This window comes from Lissotriton helveticus, chromosome 8 (assembly GCF_964261635.1).
Source record: "Lissotriton helveticus chromosome 8, aLisHel1.1, whole genome shotgun sequence".
NCBI lineage: Eukaryota > Metazoa > Chordata > Amphibia > Caudata > Salamandridae > Lissotriton > Lissotriton helveticus.
Window position 1 is genome coordinate 1523175879 of NC_136069.1, and position 23501 is coordinate 1523199379.

Here is a 23501-nt window from a genome sequence, read left to right on the forward strand (position 1 = left end):
CCACTCCGTGCACAGACAGCCAAGTACCACTCCACGCACACCATCCAGCCAAGCGCCACTCCACACACACCGCCAGCCAAGCACTACTCCGTGCACAGACAGCCAAGTACCACTCCACGCACACCATCCAGCCAAGCACCACTCCACACACACCACCAGCCAAGCACCACTCCACACACACCACCAGCCAAGCACCACTCCATGCACAGACAGCCAAGTATCACTCCACGCACACCACCAGCCAAGCTCCACTCCACACACACCACCAGCCAAGTGCCACTCCACACACACCACCAGCCAAGGACAAATCCAAACACAACACCAGGCAAGCGCAAGAGCAGGCACACCGAAAACCAAACACCAGACCACGCACACCACCAGCCAAGCACCAGTCCACAGACACCGCCAGGCAAGCACCAGTCCACAGACAGCGGCAGCCAAGCGCCAAACCATGCACACCGTCAGACAATGGACACTACACGCAAACCAACATCATACTTTAGTTTGTTTTTTTTTTAAATAAAAGAAAAAACGAAAACAAATTGCAAATTGATACAAATCTACTAACACAACAACTAAATCTAAAAAGACTACACAATTGCCAACTTTGAAACTGAACAATAAGTTTTCAAGAATAAAGACCAACCAGTTCACTTTACCACTCATGGATGCTCCCAAAAATTATTTTGCGTGTGGTACAATCTAAAACAAGCAGATACACACAGCCCGGGGTTTGAAGGGCAGTCCATACGAACCTCCTTCCGCAAACCTCTTCGCCAACAGACTCTACATCTCCGACTGGGAAAGTCTTTTGAGGTTGTAAGAGGAATTTGATCAGGAAAGTGGCGATCTTTCAATCTGGCAACATCCTCCACCACTCCAACTCTAGGAACACTTGCCTGTTCCACTAAAACAAGGCTGCCTATTACAGACTCCTGAAACTTTACAAAAGTCATCTTTGACTGGGGACAAGATTTCTGGAACACAACAAAAGCATTCAAGGTTGCCAAGTGGAAAAGATGGATAGCCAACTTCTTGTACCAAATGTAAGCCTTACGAAGAGCAGCATACGGTTCCAACCTCTGATCTACTCTGTCAACACCACCCATGTGCCTATTATAGTCTAAAAAGCACACAGGTTTGCGCACTTCTGCAACCTGACCCCAAACAGTCACTGGTTCAGTGCTTTCATCATGTATGGAAGTCAACATGTAGACATCTCTCCTGTCTGAAAACTTCACAGCTAGAAGCTCCTCACAATGCAATACACTGCACTGTCCCCGAGCAAGCTTTCGACAAACAAGTTCTTTTGGGAAACCTTTACGGTTTGAGCGGATTGTGCCACAAGCAACAGTGTCCACTTTGGCCAATTCCCTGAACAACCGCACACCAGTGTAGAAGTTATCGACATACAAATGATGGCTTTTGTTAAAAAATCCACGACCAAGTTCCCACACAATTTTCTCAGTCACTCCAAAAGTCGACGGACAACCAAGGGGGTTAATCCTGGATTCCTTACCAGTGTACACCCTGAAATTAGAGACATATCCAGTCTCACTGTCACACAGCATATAAAGCTTAATTCCATAGCGTGCCCTCTTACTAGGAATGTATTGCCGAAAAACCAAGCGGCCCTTGAACAACAGCAAACACGCATTCACTGCAATTTCTTTCCCTGGATAAAAGATATCAGGAAATCGATCAACAAAATGATCAATGACAGGCCGAATCTTGAAAAGACGGGCACAATCAGGGTGATCTCGTGCCAAAGCAGAACTATTGTCAACAAAATGCATCATCCGAAGCATAAGCAAATACCTATCACGACTGCTGGAAATATAGCTGTTGCCATCAAGGGACTAGTAGACCAATATGAAGCCATTGATGGTTTCCTAAGCAAGCCCATCAAAAAAGTTAAACCCAAAAACTTTTTCATCTCCTCCAAATTTGTGGGAGTCCACCGGGTAGCTCTAGCGTGGGGCTTAAGGCTGGCACTGTTCACCCTCAAAAAAATGTCAGCATACAAATTAGTCTGCTCTACAATCTCTGCCAAAAACACATCATCCATAAACAATTTGAAAAAATCAATAGGCAAAAAGTTTTCAGTGTTCACCCTACACCAGTAAATTCAGGCAATGCCGGCTGAACCATGCCTGGTGCAACCCAGAGGTCAGAACTTTCAACGTCAAGTCTTGCAGCCGCAAGCTGCCGCCCAGCTGCCTCTTGTCTCACTACACCAACTGGAAGTCTGGCAGCCTCAGGCTGCAGCCCAGATGTCTCTTGCCGCACTATTGGCACAGCAATGTCCTCCGCAACCACAGGCACTTCATCCACACCAAAAGTAGCTTCATCAGCACTCAGAGTATCTTCATCATCAGATGAAGCCATGTGTAGAGAAAACTCACTACCTGAATCTTCACCTCCCACCTCTGGCTCAGAATCAGAGTCAGTCTCTGGACCATGGTCAGAGGAAGAATCAAAAAGCATTCCAACAACTTACTGAGCAGTAATCCGGCGGCTAGCCATTATCCTTACAAATCAAGGAGTCTGCACAAACAACTCAACAACCCCAACACTGTGCAAAGTAAGATAAAAAATGTAAGCCTTTATCACAAATATATATATTTAGAAAAAATATACAATTCACTTACAAGAGACAACTACACTCACCAGCACCTACTCTGCAAAGACACAGCAAATAGGCAACGATATCCCACTAGAAAGAAGAAAAAAAAATTACATCTACAGAAGTACACATCAAAAACAAATGCAAAATATGTTTTACAATCACAAAAAACAGAAACCAAACATACTCGTATTGCTACACACTTTGCAAAATAAACAATTACATTACAATTGAACAAAAAAGAGGTCTCTTACCTAACGCATGCAACTACAGAAACAGCAGAACAACAGAACCACCAGTAACGGAACCGCACACTGCAACAATCTAAAGAGAAAATAAAACAATACACATTAGAAGAAACAAAAACAACACACATTACAACTGGCTATGTCACAGGGTATGTCACAAATCGGGTGTCTGTCCCCATGGGGGGCAGAATATAAATCATTATAAACGTGGGCCCCCTGGAAGCAACCCTACAGAGGGCAGAGAGGCCAAATAAAGACACGGCAGAACATACTTTTGAAAACAAATGGGCCCAAGGAAGCAACCCTTGGCCAAGGGGTTCTCCCCTTGGACAATCCCTGGAGTCTAGTGGGCTTTTCTATCCCCCCCCCCCCTGGGTCCAGAAACGGTAAAAAAACAGCCGATCTGACCCCAGGGGGGGCAGAACAGTCTACAATAATTATATTGCCCCCTGGAAGTGGCCCTTGCCCAAGGGGTCGCTTCTTTTATAAATATTATATAATCCCTGGTGTCTAGTAGGCTTTTCTGCCCCCCCCCTGAGTCCAGATGCGGCCCAAAAAACGGCCGATATGCCCCCAGGGGGGGCAGACAAGTCTAAAAAAAATTATGGGCCACTAGGAAGCGACCCTTCCCCAAGGGGTCGCTTCCTTTATACTTATAATCAAATCCCTGGTTTCTAGTGGCCTTTTCTGCCCCCCCTGGGTGCAGATGCGACCCAAAAAAGGCCAATCTGCCCCCGGGAGGGGCAGAAAAGTCTAAAAAAAAATATGGGCCACTAGGAAGCGACCCTTCCCCAAGGGGTCGCTTCCTTTATAATTACAAACAAATCCCTGGGGTCTAGTGGGCGTTTCTGCTCCCCCCCCCCCCCCTGGGTGCAGATCGGCCAAAAAAACGGCCGATCTGCCCCAGGGGAGGCAGAAAAGTCTGAAAAATGATTTGTCCCCCTAAGGAAGCGACCCTTGCCCAAGGGGTCGCTTCCTTTATAAATATAATTAAATCCCTGGTGTCTAGTGGGCTTTTCTGCCCCCCCCCTGGGTGCAGATCGGCCCAAAAAACGGCTGATCTGCCCCAGGGGGGGCAGAAAAGTCTGAAAAATATTTTGTCCCCAAAAGGAAGCGACCCTTGCCCAAGGGGTCGCTTCCTGCACAGTAAAAAATACCACAAACAGAATCCCTGGTGTCTAGTGGGGCATTCCTGGTGCACGACCGCGACGCTGTGCGCGATCGTGCACCAGGAATGCCGTGCATTGGGACATCAGGGGAGAGGAAACACTGTTTCCTCCCCCCCGATGCCTCAAGGCACCAAGAAACGGCCCCCCGCCCCACCAGAGCACAAAGAATCACCCTAGCTGCTGGACATGCTGGAAACAAATGGCTTCCAGCGCGTCCAGCGCTTCCTGATGACGTCGGCGCGCGCTGTGCGCGCTGACGTCACCAGGAAGCGTGGGGGGGCGCAGGGGGTGGCAGCGGAAAGTCTTCCGCTGCCACCACAGGTTACAGCACCACGATCGATGCCCCAGGGGGGGAGCGCCAGCGCTCCCCCCCAAGGCTGTACTGATGACGGAGCTGTTCCGTCATCAGCACAGCCCAACCGACGCTGATGACGGAACTGCTCCGTCATCAGCGTCAAAGGGGTTAACAATTCCATGAGCATTTTTTATAAAAAGTGATAAGCGAAAGCATGGGGATTAATAGATGGCCGGCAAATGAAAAGGAAGTGCTTATAGATTTCCGATCAAATATCATTTTGAGAACGTAAATGGTCATATTTCTCTATAAGGGGGTTAAAAGGGAAGCAGCTGGAGATACTGAAAAGGGTGCCTTCACAGTGTATTCACATTCAAAGTGATACAAAGAGCAAACCCAAGTAAATATCTGTAAAAATCAGCATTTCTTATTAATCAGAGCAGATTCCTTAGTGCACACAGGAAGGATGGAAACTTCCTTTCAAGAGTTTCAAACTTTGAATAAATAAAGTTATAGTAATTCTTAGAAATCAAATATACAACTGAAAAAACACAAGCGACGAGAGGCCAGGAGGAACGTTCTGGGCAGTAACAAGTTCAAGTTTCTCTACAAGGGATTGTGTTTTGGTGACTCTCGTCTCCTGCAACCGAACACTGACTATCAACGCAGAAGGACAGGTTAAATAAGGCAGTACTGGTTGTCCATTAAATTGAGACTGTTGTACACTCTAATAACATTGGCACCACCTTCTACCGCTCTGCACAAAAGAAGCGCAATGGGGCAGCTTTACATTTTCGTCGATGATTCTAGGATTTCCACCCCTTGCCTGTCAAGAACTCGGGCTGTGTTTAAGGCGCTGTAAAAGCTCACACAGATGACATAAACTCAGTTTTCTATCCACCTCTGGTGTGCTGGTGACTTTCTCACAAAACCATAATTAAACGACCTATTAGCACATTACAAAACATTGACCACACACGGCACCGTAGATTAATGGCCACAAACCACCAAACTCAAAGAACAGACACAATGCATACACACTCAGATTCACATTCATACACGCTCAGCCACACACGTCACCACTCCGTTAAAAACAGGTGATTCCTCCACTTTCCATAAGAACTCTAGCAATGATGGGATGCAAAACATATGCCTCAGCAACACTGGAATAAAAGGAGCGGCCCTGGAGTGGATCATCTCGTTCCTCGACGGAAGAACCCAGAGAGTCCGCCTCCCCCGTTCCGATCCACGGCCACAGAAGTCATCTGCGCCGTTCCGCAAGGATCCTCACTCAGCCCCACCCTCTTCAACGTCTACATGAGCTCTCTCGCAGCCATCGCACGCCAACACAACCTCAACATCATCTCCTACGCCGACGACACCCAGCTGAACCTCTCCCTCACCAACGACCCCGCCACCGCCAAAGCCAACTTCCAGGAAGGAATGAAAGACGTCGCGGAATGGATGAAGATCAGCCGTCTGAAACTGAACTCCGACAAGACGGAAGTCCTCATCCTCGGACCATCTCCCTCTGCCTGGGACGACTCCTGGTGGCCCCCTGCCCTGGGCACCGCACCCAAGCCAACGGACCACGCACGCAACCTGGGCTTCATCCTGGACTCCTCCCTCACGATGACCAAGCAAGTCAACGCCGTCTCGTCATTCTGCTTCAACACCCTGCGCATGCTCCGAAAGATCTTCCGATGGATCCCCACCGAAATCAGGAAGACGGTCACCCGGGCCCTCGTCACCAGCCGCCTGGATTACGGGAACACCCTCTACGCTGGAACCACAGCCAAACTCCAGAAAAGACTCCAACGCATTCAGAACGCCTCAGCACGACTCATCCTGGACATCCCTCGCCACAGCCACATTTCTGCCCACCTGAAAGACCTGCACTGGCTCCCCGTCAACAAGAGGATCACATTCAGACTCCTCACCCACGCACACAAGGCTCTCCACGACACGGGCCCGAAGTACCTCAACAGCCGTCTCCCATTCTACACACCCACCCGCCAGCTCCGGTCCGCCAGCCTCGACCTCGCCTCCGTCCCACGAATCCGCAAATCCACCGTCGGAGGAAGATCCTTCTCCTACCTGGCAGCCAAGACATGGAATTCCCTCCCCACCCACCTACGGCTGACCCTGGACCATCTGTCCTTCAGGAAACAACTGAAGACCTGGCTGTTCGAACAGTAGCGACCCCCCCCCTCAGCGCCTTGAGACCCTTACGGGTGAGTAGCGCGCTATACAAATTCTGTTGATTGATTGATTGATTGATGCCTTCTCTGGGGTAATTCTTCAGTGCATTTGTTTTCAGATGACCTTGTAGCACGTTATGCCCCCCAACAGCCTATTGGGGGGCATAACGTTCTACAAACATAGCACTGTTTGCTACTGCAAAAAGAGAGAATTCCACTCTCGGAATGCCGGCGATTAAGACAACACATCAGCAATACTCTTTACACGACCCTCTGCCGAGCCTACCCAGCAAGATTTGCATTTCTCATAGTAGTTGCATCGGTACACCTCGTCCCACAACCCTCACCACCCAAATGATACACAGACAAGTATGTTGGGAATAAAAAGTTGCAGGTTTATTTGTGATACAAATAACAGAGCGGGTTAACTGACAGGCGACCCCCCTATACCCCGCAACCCCTTGTTGCAGGGCGCCTGAAGTTGAGCCAATGACGCAGACACAATGGCCCTAGCCAGGTGTCGATCCTGGGAGGCACTAGCCTCCCACCGGTGGACCTATCGTCCACCTGCCCCACCCTTCAGACAAGGGAGAGTCAACTCACACCTTGCCCATCCAGGCGGGGCGTTATTAGCAAACCCCCGGTTGCTCAGGCTTACAACCGCCCTAAGGACTAACGGGGTGCCGTTGAACCAAGTCCCCAAGAAGGGCCCCTCGGCTTATATATGACTCAGCGCTGTGCATTTTGCACTGGGGCTTCAGGTCCTGTTCCTGTGCCTGTTCTGCATGGGGGGTTCGCCATGTAACTCCTCCTGCAACCTAGAAAACATAAAACATCATTAATATTCCCCCCTCCCCACTTCCCCCCTTTCAGCGGGTGAGCGGTAGGGAGGGGAGCTGAAACTGCGGGCCTCGCGTCCGGTGTCGTGGGGGGGGGGGGGTGAGGGAGAGGGCCTAAGGGAACTAAAGGGCCTGAGGCTGGCGAGGAGCAGCCTACACGACCGCAGCGATGGAGGGGGCAGCAGCAAAGAGGGCGCCAGAAGGGAGGGGCTCCCCTATAACCCCCCAGGAAAGGGGTTGGCCCCTCCCCGCGACCATGACCGCCAGTGCTCTTATAGAGTCACCAACCGGCTCCGGTTTGGGTGGCGGACACATGGCGGGTCGAGAGGCATCCCGATGGCATTGTGAACGATCCGACCCAATAAGGCCGATCGCGGCGAGCTTCCGCTCCGTGTCCAACCCCCCTCGGCCATCACTCTGCATATGTGCAGGCGGGACACTCTGTTGTAACGGGCTAACCAAGGTCTTCGGCCTCTCGGCATTTAGTCCATTAGCAACAAATGGCGTTCAACAATCCCCGGAGCGCCGAGGCAGTGACAGGGCGGGTCCTTACTGGCCAATAATGGGACAGTGAGGGAGAGGGCCTAAGGGAACTAAAGGGCCTGAGGCTGGCGAGGAGCAGCCTACACGACCGCAGCGATGGAGGGGGCAGCAGCAAAGAGGGCGCCAGAAGGGAGGGGCTCCCCTATAACCCCCCAGGAAAGGGGTTGGCCTATCCTAGCGTGACCCCGCCCCCCCCTCCCTCCCATGGGCTGGCCGCGGTTCCCTGCGCCCTACTACGGGGTTTGCCCTCCTATGGGGGTCCCCTGCAGGGACCTCGGGCCTCCCTCAAGTCTGCGGAACTCCCGGAGGAGTCCTAAAATATGCTCAAAAACAGCCCAGCTGTGCAAAATGTGCTTCACTGATAAACAGCATCAAGAACCAGAAAAACCGGATGACGTGAAAAGAAGAACACACATTACGTCTGATCCGCGCAGTGTTAGTCTAAATTATGGCAGAGTAGCAAACTCTTTAATTAACAGTAGACTATTTAATCTCGCCAATGTTTAGAGCAACAACAACAACATATATTCACCCGCCGATTTATAAATGTATTCATGATTTCAGTTTTTATATAGCGCGAACTTGACCAGAAGGTATAGGAACGCTTTAAATGAGCACCAGTTACTTTACACAGGGTCACTTTGTAGGCACAGGGAGGGAGACTGATGATTTGCCCAGAATCACAGGATGTTGAGCCGACGCCGAGACCCAGTTGTAAAGTCGGCAGTCTGGCTCTAACGCCACATCCTTGCCAATACTTAAACCGATACAATCGGCTACTGACATTGAGACCATGTAAAAGTGTATATGTGTAAAATCGATGTTTGTAAGGTTTAGTGTTAGTGTGAGAATATGAGCATGTGCACAAAAGGAAATGTGTGGGTGAGTATGGTGTATACTTATTGTGTGTGGAGTGTGCCACTGAAGCAGTCTTTAAAATTGTGTGTGCGTGTGTTTGCATAAGTTTTGGTATAAGAGAGGTAGCGTGTGCGCAGATGCGTGGATTTGCATGAATGTCTAAAAGTGTGTGCATGCCGGTATATGAGTCTGACAGAAATCGCCTGCATCGGACAGAGAATGCATTTGCGTGACAGTGTGTTTGGGTATGAGTGAGAGAATGAATGAAAATGACAATGTGTTTCATTGGGAGAATGAGTTTCAGATTGTGTAGGAGAGGTATATGTCTGCGTGTTTCGTATGCATGTAAGAATCTGCTTGTGCGCCTGCACAATGTATTAGTCGGAATGGACTCAGAAAATAAAAAAGAAACGTATCCAAGGCCAGTCGCGGCTCACGGAGGAGGTGGGGGGGGTTCGCGCGGGGGTGAGTGGCAGGGAATTATTAAATATAAATATATAAAAAAGAAAACATACCTCAGCCGGTCCGCGCCACCTCTGCTGCTCCCCTTGGCGCCTTCACGAATGGCCCTGGAGTGGAGTCGCAGCCTCTCCCAGCCAATCCTGGCGGTGCTGGCAGCGCCAGGATGGGCTTAGGGGCTCCTAATGGGCTCCGAGGGGCTCCTAATGGGCATGCGCAAACAAAGGAAAACACACGTGCGCATGAGTGGGCACGGTGCGAAAATTCACCCTCCGTCCCCACTCATGCACACTTGTGTTGCTGCCTGCTGCCCCTGGTGACACTGAAAATCATATCAATCAACATGACGCCAGACCGCTCACCCCCTTCAGTCTCTGAAGGGGGTGGGCAGTCCGACATCATGCTGACTGACATGATTGTCAGTTCTCCCTCGGCTCTTTGAACTTAAGTAAACTGATTCAGTTTACTTAAGTTTAAAGACACAGAGGGAGCGGCGTGCGGGCGGTGAGGCTACGCCCGCACGCCCCAATGGACGAACCGCGCCTGGTGTTAATTATTTTGGAAAAAGAAGCTGACGAACAACTTGATGACACCCACTGCACTGATTTGCTCTCAGCCACCCATGCCCCTTTCCCTTTATGTGAATGACGTTCTGCTAGCCATTCCACGGGCCATTTCATAAGCATCCCATTTGAAACCCTAACACTGCTGCTTTGTCCAGCCACTCTCACCAGGCTGATGTCAATCACCTCGCTTGTGCTTCGGGGGCGAGGAATTCCTCGCCCAGCCAGCACATGTGCAGGAGGACTCGACATCACAAAAAAAAAATTCATTTTCAATTGTTTCACAGAGGAGCACCAAACTGAGCACATGCTTCATTCTCTCCATTTTGTCTCCTCCCCAGTGCTGGCAGGGCAACGCCCCCTTCACCCCAGCTGCAGCTGACCTGGTACCTAGTGCCTGAGGGAACTAAAGAGGTCTGCAGAATTAATTGTGCCACCCTAAGGAACCCCTCACCAAGCACATCCTATACTGCCATTGCAGGCTGCATGTCTAGGTGCAGACAAAAGTGAAAACACAACATGTCACACATCCCTGTGTGCGATGTCCCTAACATTGCATATAATATTTGTAAGTCACCACTACAACCGGCCTGACAGCCCTAAGGCAGGGAGCTGAAAATTGCGTGCGAGGGCATACCTGCCTAAGAAGATATGCCCCTGTGCTGGTCAGTCCTATTACTGCCAGTACAAGTGACCAGGGAAGCCATTTCAAAACATGCTGAACACTGGTGAAAATTAGTTCCCAGCTACATGATGGCTTCACTGATAATAGGGATGTTTTGTATCAAACATCTCTAAAGGTAAACCCACACTGACGCCAGTGATGAAAAAAAAAGAAAGCATGCTGCACCCTAAACACCTACCAGCCTCTGGTGTTCAACCCAAGATGCTGTTCTCGCCTCCCTCCTAAGATAAGTCTGTTCTGTCAGGTGACAGGAAAAACCTGTCTGGGAAGAGGATGTAAAGCCTCCTCCCACATGATGACCTGCTGTTTAGTCTCCTCTGGCCGACGAGCTTCAAAGAAGCTGCGCCTTTGAAATGCAAATCTCCCCCCCCCCCTCAGGAGAGAGGAACCCCCCCCCCCACTGTCCAGGGCCCCCTTGGTACATGGAAAGGGTGGAAATTAGCTAGTTAGGTGTGCCCACTCCAGGCTAGTAGTGCTCCTAAGGGGTGCTAGTGTGAGGTGGACTCAATGTTTCAAAAGTAGCCATCTTTGTGATGGCATACTGAGGAATTCTGGGTCAGGGTTATGCCCACTTCCCACAGGAAGTGGTCATATTGGGGCATAGTGACCCCAAGAGTCAGTAGTCCATTGACTACTACCCTACACTACCCCATTGCCACAAAATACAGTAGGGGGGTCCCTGGCCCCGAAGAAGCAGATCCTGATGACCTAAGAAGAGCAAGGCCTTCGAAGAGCCGCAAAGCTGAGAAGAGAGAAAAAGCAGCTGACCTGGTACTAACGAAAACAGCACCAAAGTTGACTCTTTCTGCAGCTGTGACTCCAGAAACTTGGGAGGACTGCCTGCCTTTGAAATAGACTCAAAACCTCCTGTGAACAGCAGACCTGGTCTAAAGAAACTCCAAAAAAGAAGTCTGAGGCCTCCGGAACTCCCAAAACTTGACACCCGAAGTCACCACTTCGCGTGCCGTCTCCGGCCTGAGTTGAAGTGGCCACCAGTGTCAACCAGGTCCCCCAGCCTTCCAGTGCTTGAGTCTATTGTGGTTTCTCCCTTCATGGATACCCCGTTGTTGCCTGCAGCTCTGCTCACAGTTCCCCTCAACTGCGACTCCCCGATAAGGAAAAACTAGGTGCCTAAGGGCAATTCTGCACCTGTCGTCCCTAGGCCTTCGTTAAGAGGACAAAATGTGCCCCCCCCCCTCAATCCAGAGCGTCCCAAGGCCTGAGCCCACTTGCTGGTTCAGCCCGACTAGCTTCCTATGCAGAGCCTGCAGCTTCTTTTTACAGTGACAGATCCCCACTGAAACACATTAGGCTCCAGATGCTGATTTGCACCCGGGCGTCCTCAGGCCGCTGGTGGTGTACTGTTGGTACTGCCTTGGACCTTGCCCACCACTCACCTTAACTTGTGGAGATTGGTCCTGTAAGTCGATGTACTGCACCTGTTTGCAGAACTTATTTTTCCTTCCATAGAAAAACATTTTCAAGTGAGTGTCTGTATTTGCAAATGTCTTGCACTCCTCTGTGTTAAGCCTAAGCCTGCTCGACCCCACTACCCTCTAATAGAGCACTTTGGGATTGCATAGCAAGCACCTGTCCACTCCTAAGAGAACCCCTGGACTCTTTGCACAGTATATTAACTTACTGACATATCACAGAAGGAGACGCATCCTACATTGGTGGTACAGCGGTGGGAAAGAAGACTCAACACTTGCTGTACCACTTGGTTAATAAGTAATTCCACAGAGGAATCCAAAAGGGTATTTAGTTAAAAAATAAATTCCAATTGTCCATTTTTTTTAAATAGTTTTAAAATAGCTGATAGGGCATTTGTTACATCCCTTTGAAAAACTGTTTAGAATTATGAGCACCTTGGAGTATCATAACAAAAGGAGCTCTGTAAGGCATGGAACATTTCCATGGGACCTAAACCCACAATAGCTCATCTGCAGGAGTTGCTGGCAGAAACTGACAAGGCCTTGGCAAATAAATGTTCCCCACCGGGGAAGAAGATGATGAATATCAAGAGGTGGATGAGGTTGACACTGGTTCCACCTCTACCCCTTCAGAAAGCAATACCAGTGGGAGCACTCCTTGTAATGTCCCAGAAGCGATAGACACGAAAGATGCAGATCTTCAGAAACTAACCAAGAGGATAGTGTTAGAGGCTAAACTCCTGGCTATAGAAAAAAAAATCTAAATAGGGAAGATAGTTTTGACAATAAAATCCCCATAGGGATTGTCCCAAAATACTCTTGAGAGTGATGATATCACCAAATGGTTTACAGTACACCATTTGGGAGGGCCTGTAAACTGAGACCGCTGAACAACAAGTACCGGGGCTCTTCTTTGAGAGCTGTTCTTAGGAAAGTGTAGGGATAGACTCCCGACACTGATTGAGACCGATGCTGAGTCCTATGACATCATGAAGGATACCCTGATTGAGGACTTTGGACTCACCACTGAGGAATACAGGAGCGAGTTCAGGGAGGCTTGAAAAGCCCAGAGTCAGTTCTGGGCAGATTAAGTAGACTTTTCAGTAAAAACACTAGGTGACAGGTAACAATGTACATGATACCAGCATTTTGTAAAGCGCACAGCTACCTCCGGAGAGGTGTCCCGGCGCTGGGGGCAGTCGGGAAGATTATGTCAACTGTTGCCCAGAGTCACTTGGTGCTGGGCTAATCTGCAGCTGGCACTGGGGATCGAACCGTCAACCCCTTGGTCCGGAGTCAGGCACCCTGGCCGCTACGCACACCTCTTCCTGATTATGATGGGCTTTACAACTTATTGATGAAAGACCATCCATTAAGTAATTGTTATCAAGATAAGATACATCAGTACCTGGTATACCTAGGTTCACTTTCTTCTCAAGAGCTGGGGAAAAAGGCTGACCACTGGACCAAAACAAGGGTGACCAAAATTACCACTGGTGGGGGTGACCAAAAGGAGCAAGCATTTTCAATGCAATAGGGCTCGCATTAGTAAAGTTAGAGGTATTAGTATTGTAAGTAACACATTTTTTATTTATGTTTTTGTTTTGAAAATAGTGAAATTAATATCTTTGTCATTTAAAATGCCAATAGTGTTAACTTTTGCAAACGTGACACCTATAGCATTTGTAATGCAATATGTGTTGTATTTACATGACTTAGATGTATTAATATTAAAAATAACAATGAGTTTTATTTTTTTCAATATTTAATACTTAAATAAAAGTTATTGTAATTTATAATGGCAATAGCTTAAACTTTTGCAAATAACTTTTTGGAAGATTATGTTTAGTGTATCTTATTGTGATGAAAATACAAGAACAGAAGTGAAATATAAAAAAAAAATTGTGACATTTGTAATAAAGTTTGAAACATTGAGAGAACATATTTGAATCAGTTGTTGTTGAATGGTTGCACAGATTGATGCTGTGGTGGCTCTGAATGATGTTGTGGCGGCGACAAGTGATGCTGTGGCGTTCAGTGATGCTCTGGTAGCGTATAGTGATGTTGTGGTGCCCCTGAATGATGCTGTGGTGATGCGATGGATAGTGAGGGCGATAGATAGAGGGAGGGCGAGAGATAGAGGCAGGGTGAGAGATAGAGGCAGGGCAAGAGGGCGAGGGATGGAGTGTGGGCCAGGGATGGAGTGTGGGCGAGGGATGGAGTGTGGGGCAGGGAGGGATGGAGTGTGGGGCGGGGAGGGGTGGAGTGTGGGGCGGGGGAGGGATGGATGGAGTCGGGTGAATGGATGGCTGGATGGAGTGCGGGGATGGATGGATGGATGGAGTGCGGGGATGGATGGATGGAGTGGGGGATGGATGGATGGAGTGGGGGGATGGATGGATGGAGTGGGGGGATGGATGGAGTGGGGGGATGGATGGATGGAGTGGGGGGGATGGATGGATGGAGTGGGGGGGATGGATGGATGGATGGATGGAGTGGGATGGATGGATGGATGGAGTGGGATGGATGGATGGAGTGGGATGGATGGATGGAGTGGGGGGATGGATGGATGGATGGAGTGGGGGATGGATGGATGGATGGAGTGGGGGGATGGATGGATGGATGGAGTGGGGGGATGGATTGATGGAGTGGGAGGATGGATGGATGGATGGATGGATGGATGGATGGAGTGGGGGTATGGATGGATGGAGTGGGATGGATGGAGATTGAAAATGCAATAGGTCTTGCCTTTTATTAAGTTAAAGCCAGTTGCGTTGACATACAATACCATTAGCAGAGCAATTGGATTTAACTTAATCAAAGGCGAGACCTAATGCATTTTCAATGTTTGTTGTATTTAGCAACCCAGAAGCGTGCGGTTAAAATAAATAAACCCACGCACAATGGCCGGTGCACCGATACAAGGTGGGCACCTTTATTTACCGCCCACCGGCTGTTTATATTCATCAGCACTTGTGAAAACGGCACAGTAACGGGTTGCATTTGGAATATATTTCAAGTGTGAAACATTTACAGAAAAATGTAAACTATGCGGACAAAAACAAACGTATTTCACCTGAAAATGTTTGTTCTGGGAGAGTGGATGCGATGTAGCACCAGTCTATGGAAAAAGTGAGATTTGGTCAAGACCTAAAAACGTAGAGGAGCTGCGAAGAAGGGGAGTGGCAGCGCGTCCTGCGTTGGAGAAGTCAGCGGGCAATTAAGCTGTTGAGATTAGTGATTAGCAGAGCGTGCAGCGCCTAAGGAAAACAGCTGTGGAAAGGTTTCAGCGCGTCCTCGCGCTGAAACAAAGTGAAATACCGTCGAAACTGAAGGAAGAAACTACCACTTCCTGAGACTCCAAGCTATTAAAGCCCAGAGAGTGATTTCGATACACAAGCAGCTCCGCTTCCGTTTTCGGGGAAATAGGCGCAACAAGGTTTAGTCCAGACGAGGATAAGGGTAAGGTTCTAGCCGAAGGAAAGCCAAGCACTGGGATACAGGAGCTGTAGGCTTAAGAACCTCCTAGTCACATGACCTAGCCCAAAGCAGCATGGGACAGCACACAACCAGCACTCCTCTCACTGCATTCTGGGAGATGTAGTTTCATCAAGGTACTCGAAGCCTGGCACCTAACACCAGTGCTGTGAAGCTCTGAGAGTCCTGCTGATAACCACCGTAGCCAATAGGTCTCGCCTTTGGGTTCTTATAAGTGTTTAGCCAGAGATATTTGGAAAGAAATTGTGTGTGTGCTAGAGATAGAGGAAGCGACAGAGAGAGATGGAACGAAACAGAGAGGGGAACAGATAGTGTGTGCTACAAAGAGAGTGACCACAGGAGGGATGAAAAGAAATACAGGATGAGTGCCTGGGTGATGGCTAGACAGAGAAAGAGACAGCAGAAGACTAGATACAAAGATTTAAAAAAAAGAGCAGCAAAGAGACAAGAGGAAATGGTGAGCGGAAGAGTGGAAAGAAACAGAGGAGTAGAGAAAAAAAGAGGAGAAAGGGTGACAGAAATGCGAAAGGGAGATAAATATATAGGAAATGGGAAATTAGTAGAAAATACATGAAAACTAGCCCCCTGCTTGTAACAGCACTTGTGTCAAGGACACAGCCTGGAAAGAAAGCTGAAAAAAGGCGACTGCCCACTTGAAGAGGCAAAAGCCATGCGCATTAAAAAAACCCTAGCGATGCCTTCTTGCGTTCGCTCCTTGGCCCCCCCACCGCTCCTCATCGATGCCCCACCACACTTGCATAATTACTGCCGGCTTTTATTCGTAGCACACCAAAAGCTCAGAGCCAGAATGATTAATAAAATATTGCTAAAGAACAGTTTATAGAGCAGTACGATTCCAGGGAATGGGAAACTGCGTGGGGGGGAAGAAAGCAGATGAGGTGAATGGAGGGGTGTCTTGGGTGCAATGGGGAGATTGAGGAATCCAGAGTGAGGGAAAGAAATATTTGAGGAGAAAAGGTGCGTGGGAACAGGGGGAGGTGTGAGTGCATACAGGAGCGTGAGAGCTCTAAGGAGGGCTGTGAAGAAGGGAGAGGGAGAGAACGAAGAGCAGCCGGCTGACCGGACAGTGAGGGGTGTGAGGAGACTGGTGTGAGGGGGCGAGGGGGGAGACGAAAGGCGAATAAGGATTATAGAAATAAAGGTGATGATGGGAAGCCAGGAGTCCAGGGGGGATTGGGGTGATGTGGAGGAGAAAAAGAAGCAGTAGTGCACTAAGCGAGGTTCAGAGCGTCGTGTGAGGAGTTTCCGCCGGGGATTGGGGGGGGGGGGGGTTTGAGACGAAGAAGAGATGCGCCTGGAAAGGAGCAGATGGGCGGGAGAAACATTTATAGGAGGGTCTGAAGGGAGAAATCAAAGAGGACGACGTTCGTGAGAAAGGCTGAAGAGCAGCTTTAAAAACATTTTCCATTTTCCAAAAGAGATATTTAATAGACGGGGCCAGTTTGTAGACAGCTAGGCAGAGGGGTGATAGTGAGATTGCAACAGAGACACTGTTTAAAAACTAGACAGCGAGACTGCAGCAGAGCAGACAGGAGACATCCGTTGTGAGGACAATAATACTGCCAGCATCACCCTGCAATAGAGGGGGTGAGGCTCCAACAGTGGCTGCGGTTGCTGGAGAGGGAGAGATCGAGCCTGGGACATCAGCAGCTCATCGCTGTCCACGCGACAGGGCAGGAGTGACACAGGAAGTTAAGCATGAGACGGGGAGATGTGCAGAGACGCGGAGGGAGTGGTGTGCGCAGGTGGGGAGGGAGTGAAAATGAAATAGAGGCAGGAAGGAAGGAAACGACGGGCGAAGAGGATTGGAAACAGTTTGAAGTTAGAAAGAGAAAAGGAAAGACGTGCAAAAGTGGATTGAGAATGATGAATGGTAGGAGGGGGGTAAACAGGAAGAAGAGGTAAGAGAAGACAAGAGTAGACAAAGATGTGCGGCCGCGAGTGCCAGATCGGTGGCAAAAATGAAAGTGCTGCGTTTGGAGCAAAAGTGACTCAACCCAAACTTTTCTTACTATGAACTCCCAAACATCCCACTCCTTTTTTAAGCCTTCACCCAAATAACAGTCACAAACAACCACTACTTACAACAAGCCCTCGGCATTGCTGTGGTGGGGAGGGGGGGCGGGGAGAGGCAAGAAGGGAAGAATAGGGGAGAGTAAGGGCGACGAGACGCACGGGGAGCAGCAGCCTTTGATGTGCCGGCCGGCCGTGGGCAGTGAATAATTAGGGGAGGAGAAATGCCAGAGCGCACGCTGGGGGAAGATCTGGGAGGGAGGCTGGTGGCTTTGATGCGTGCACGCGCTTTTTTCATGGGCACAGCATTAAATCGCCCGTTTGGTTAAGCTCTGGATAAGCCCCAATATGTCTCGACATCTGCAATGCTTGCGCATTGGCAGAGGTCGAGCCCTAAAAAGGGCAATAAGTCCCTCCAAGGCAAAGATGGTGAGCAAGCAAAAGAAAAAAAACAAAGAGTCCTCTAAAGGCCCCCAAAACCTGTTCAGGAGGGTGGGCCCAGAAACTCTGCACAGTCTTAGGGTGGGTAGCAGGATAAGAATTGAGATCCCAAAAAGGCTTGGTGTCATGATTGTAAGGCTCTTGGACACCAAACTGGAGACCTTAGCTATCCTAACAAAAAGAATGCCTCTAGGGCACCTGCAGTAAATGAAGTGTTAAGTGTCCAGATGTGATCAGAGATGAGCCCTGACTATGTCAGAGAGCTCCCTGAGGCAACTCTAGTCTCAGAGGGTGGGGTAGATGTAGATGCCCGGGCTGTCTGGCCCAGTAACCTGGAGAGATACAGATAACAGCCACATACATATCAATGGGCTTATAGTTTAAGCACTGAGAGACACTAGGGCTAGTGTCTCCATGGTGGCAGAGGAACTGTTGTTCTCAGAGCAAAACGCTAACAATCAGGCTAAGATACATCCCATGGCAATGGTATCCTTAGAATGGGGAGGGGTGGTATCCTCTGCCATTCCTGTACAGTGTCAGCTAGGTAATGATCTGGAGTCCTCAGCATGGGCTGAGTTCGAAAAAAAGACCCTGCAGCAATGCTGGGTATACTTGAATGGGTGTGTGGAAAAAAATGGAGTACAGTGTAGAGCCCAGGGAGAACAAGTAGAGTTTGAACCTGGGATAATGGCCCAACCTTCCAAGAGAAAGAAGACTGGAAAACCAGCTTCTAAACGGATACAGATTTTAATAGCCAACAGAAACCTAATCAACTTCAAGAAAAATCTGAAAACGTAGTTCTTTCCATTCAAAGGGTTAATTTGAGAGAAAATGACAGCTTAATAGGAGACTTAATTCTTTCTTGGGTGCTTTAGGTAACCAGTAGGTAAGCAGGCACAGATTAAATGGTGCCAAGATACCTTTCATGGTGAAAGCAGCGCTCTATGAATGTTTCTTATTATATACTAGACCAGGTCCCCTCTCTTCAGGGAGAATACCTGTCAGCCCCATGGGGAAATTAACTCCAGGAGCTCTGGCCCTACACATCAGAGCTCTTGGGCCCAGGGGGGAACCCTCTAGAGAAGATCTGTGCTGGGGGCAGAGGACATGTCCAACTCTAGAAAGCCTGAGACAGCATGCTCTGATTAGGAAAAGAGAGACGTCAGTGGCTCCCACAAGAACTATTGGGAGGAGGGACTCCTTTACACTGAGGCAAGAGACCCCACACCTGGTGCTACTAGGAGAGTTGTTGTGCTTCAGCAGTTTAGGGAGTGTCTCCTCACATTGGCCCATTACTGGGCATCTTGGCCAGACAAAACTTGAAGTAGGTTGGTGAACCACTTCAACTGGCCAGGTATGTCCCAGAAGGTGAAGGAGTTCATTAACTCCTGTGCCACCTGTCAAGCTAGTGGCAAGATATGTGGCCACCTAAAGGCCCCCTTAATTCCACCTCCAGTGGTTGGGGTTCCCTTTGAAAGGGTAGGGATTGATATTGTCAGTCCCCTTGACCCTCAAATAGCCTCAGTAAACAGATTTATACTGGTAGTAGTGGATCATGCTACAAGGTATCCTCCTTGGTATCTTTACCAGAGTGGGTTTTCTAAAGGAGGTGGTGTCAGACAGAGGTACAAACTTCATGTCTGGTTACCTTAAACACATGTGAACAGAATATAGAATGACTTATGAGTCACTATCCCATATCACCCACAAACAAATGGCCTTGTTGAGAGATTCAACAAGACCATGAAAGGCATGATTGGTGGACTCCATGAAAAGCTCAAAACCAGATGGGATGCCCTACTGCCATGCCTGCTTTTCACCTACAGGGAAGTGCCACATAGGTGAGAACTTCTGTTTGGTTATCCTGTAAGGGAACCCTTGTGTCTTGTGAAGGAAGGATGGGAGAGACCTCTCAAGGAGCCTAAACCGGATATTGTGGACTATGTGCTTGGCCTTCATTCCAGAATGGCTGAGTACATGGAAAAAGCAAACAAATATCCTTGTGGCCATCCAAGAGCTCCAGAAGCTCTGGTATGATCAAAAGGCTGCCATGGTTGAGTTCAAACCAGGGCAGAAGGTGTAGGTTTCGGAGCCTGTGGTTCCTAGGGCCCTTCAGGATAAAATGCTGGCTGCAGGGCTCCAAATGACTGTTTTCTCGTTTTCTGTAGACCTTGGGGCCTGAGCATTGATTGCGACCACCTGGAGGTGGATCGGAGGAGTGGTTGACGCCCACATCCTTCTGGTAGTATGACCTGCAGCTCCTCCCTATCTCTGTGATGATCGTGATCCTGTGGAGGCCAGATTGACCCAGCAGCTACATTGAGCCGCGGTGGTAGTTAGGATCCAGCTAGGGCGCGGCCGCCTTGGACGCGGCATGGCCCCCGGTGTGCCTCTGGCACCTGAGGGGTACGGCCTATAGTCTTGTCTAGCTGGGCCACGGCTGTGAAGGCCATCCGGCGGAGACAGGTCTGCTACATGTGATTCGCCCGCTGACGCCCATTGCTTGCCTCACTGACGCGGCTACGGTGGTCTCGGATGTTGAAGCCGTGGCCACTTTAAGGCCCTAGATTTAGACTGCGCAACTGCGGCTTGGGGCTGTGGGGAGAGGAGGCCCCAACAGGACACATACTGAGCCCGGGCAAGACACCCGGTGATGGTCTGCTGCCGAGCCCTGGTGAGGACCTGCTTTTGGTGAGGAGGAGCTGATCCCCCCACAGACACCACTGAACACATCACACTGGTGAGGCACCCGTTAGGGTGGTTGGGGAGTGCTTCTGCCCGCGGAGGCGGTCGGGCTAGGTCCTGGTGTGGCCTGTGGGTGGGGAGTCTCCATTCCCCCAGCCTCTACCAAGTGCGATTGGGCCCGCACCTGCCTCTTCTCCTCCCCTCTCTGCACCCGTGAAGGCACCGGGGGACCTCTCCCTCCTGGGTTGGAGTCCCGCAACTAGATTGTGACACCCACAAGGGCCCTGCCTTTATCCATGCAGGATCTGTAGTGTTTCCAGTCGGCTACGACGATGCGGAGCCTTGAAGCTCCAGACAGAGGGAGTCCCTTCATAATGACACATGAGAAACCAACCGGCGCTCCCTCTAAACAAAGCAAAATGGACTGCTACACCGGTAACGGAACTCCGGTTGCAGACTCTGGGGGACCGGCTGGTGCATCACCTGACAACACAACATTGCTGGCAGCCATCACTCAATCTAGAGCCATGCTGGACATCAAGATAGGTGCTGTTGGCTCAGACGTGACGCTGCTGCGCCAAGACCTGCAAAATGCAGTTGAGAGGCTTACTGAAGTTGAGACGAGGGTATCCAGCATAAAAGATGCCGTGATCACCCACCAGAAGAAAGTAGACACCCTTAAGACCCTCACCAGAGGCTTCGCAACGTGATTGGAAGATTCTGAAGGGCCAGCCCACAGGAACAACCTGCGATTTGTGGGCATTCCCAAGGGCTGCGAAGGCAAAGATCTAAGAAAGTTTCTCGCAAAATGAATAGCAGAATGGATTCCGGCTACATCCCCATCCCCATGCCCATGCTTCATTATTGAGTGGGCCCACCATGCTCTGGTGAAGAAACCCCCTCCTGGTGCCAAGCCGTGGCCTGTTATCACCAGAATTCTCAATTTCCATGCTCAGATCACTATGCTCAGACAGGCCAGTCCATCAATCCTTCCTGGAAGCAAAGTCTCCTTTAAGGAGTCGCAAGATCTCTTAAGCGCTATTGTTTCCGGCCCGCTTATGAGTGATATACAACTCTTGTACACTCTTCTTTGACTCCCCTGAGGAGGTGTTGGCCTGGATGGATGAAGAGATACATGGGAAGCCACAAACGCCGCCACCGGCTTGACTCGGACTCTTCTTCCAGTGATCTTCTCCAATGACAGTCCAAGTCCAAGGGAAAACGGAGACACATCGAGGTCGTCGTGGCGCTCCAGAGCTTGTAGGGAGGACCGGTCTGAGGCTACCCCGGTCTGATATAACTATACGCTTGGAAGGGTCAGGTCTTTGTTGCCCCGACTGAGGTGGACTACATTGCTACATACCCACCTACTTGTATGAAGGCAACATAAATGGACTACGCACCTGGAGAGATACCCTTCGACCTCTAGGAGAGACCCTAGACTAATGGGATGGTTTCTGGGGATCCATCGGATGGGAACTACTCTTCGGCCCCGTTGAGGTTGGGAATATTTTCCATCCCCGATAGATACTTCAAAGTTTGTGAGGTATTGGGTTGGGAGGGATTATTCAGTTGTTGCTTGTGCTATGTCCCTTATGTGCAACTTAGGTGCTCCTCATGTGATGACCACACACAGACCATGTCCCTTGGATACTCATCACCCGCTCAGATGACAGGTGTAAATGTCAGTATTCCACGGGGTAGGCTCCAAATCACTAGCTGGAATGTTCAGGACGCCCTGGACAACGTGAAGCCAGGGTAATGCTTCAGAGCGCTAAACGTCTCGGGACATACATTCTGCTATTACAAGAAACGCACCTCATAGGTTCTAAAACACCATGTCTGTCTCAATTTGGCTAAACCCAAACCTTTCACTCAGAGTTTGCCAGGAGGCATGGCCATTCTGATCCACAGCATCCCTGCATCACTGCGCTATGTAGCCCGGCGTAAGCCTACGGCACCTTGGTTTTCTGACCAGCTGAGACTTTTGAGGCAGGGGTGCAGGAGCAGTGAGAGAAGATGGAGAAAATCTTGGGACCTTAAGGATCGAGAGGCTCACAAGTCTGCTCTGCGGGAGTATAAACAGAGAGTGGTAATGGAGAAGCAGGTGTACTTCTCCAATCTTACCAGCTCTCTTACATCTTCCAGGGAGCTGTTTAAAATCGCTGACTCTTTGTGCTCCCTTCAACTCCCGGATCCTGTAGTTAGTTCGCAGGAACTTTGTAATGACATCTCAGACTTTTTTCATAAAAAAATCTTTGATATTCATGTCTCTTTGGAAGCCCATTGCCACTCTTTGGATCAGAACATCTCTCCTATCATTTCAAATTTCGAGTCTCTAGGCAAAGACCCGCCTAAAACACTTATGGAGTTTCCTCCCCTGTCTCTGGAAGGACTTAACATTTTACTTGACAGGATCAAATCCGCTTCCCCCATGGATCCTCTACCTCTTAAAAAATTTAAAGAGTGTAGAAGTAGCATTCTTCCTCTAATGCTCGTGGCTATGAATAAAGCCATTGTCCAGGGCTCTTTTCCATCCATTTGGAAGAAAGCTATTGTGAAGCCTCTTCTCAAAAAACCGTCCCTTGATCCTGGTCTTCTCAAAAACTTTAGGCCTATCTCCCTTCTTCCTGCTCCAGCTAAAATTTAGAGGCCCACCTTAACCTCCACCTATCCTCCTTCCTTGATGAGTCAGAATATTTAGATAACACTCAACACGGATTCCGAAAACACCACAGCACTGAGTCCGCCCTTACTCTTGTGGTCGATAACATCCGGCGCAAAGTGGACTCTGGCCATACTACAGTCCTAGTTCTGCTTGATCTCACGGCCGCGTTCGATACCCTGTCTCCCTCCATCTTAACATCGCGGCTTAGGGAGGCTGGAGTTACTGGACCGGCCCTGAGTCTTTTGAATTCCTTTCT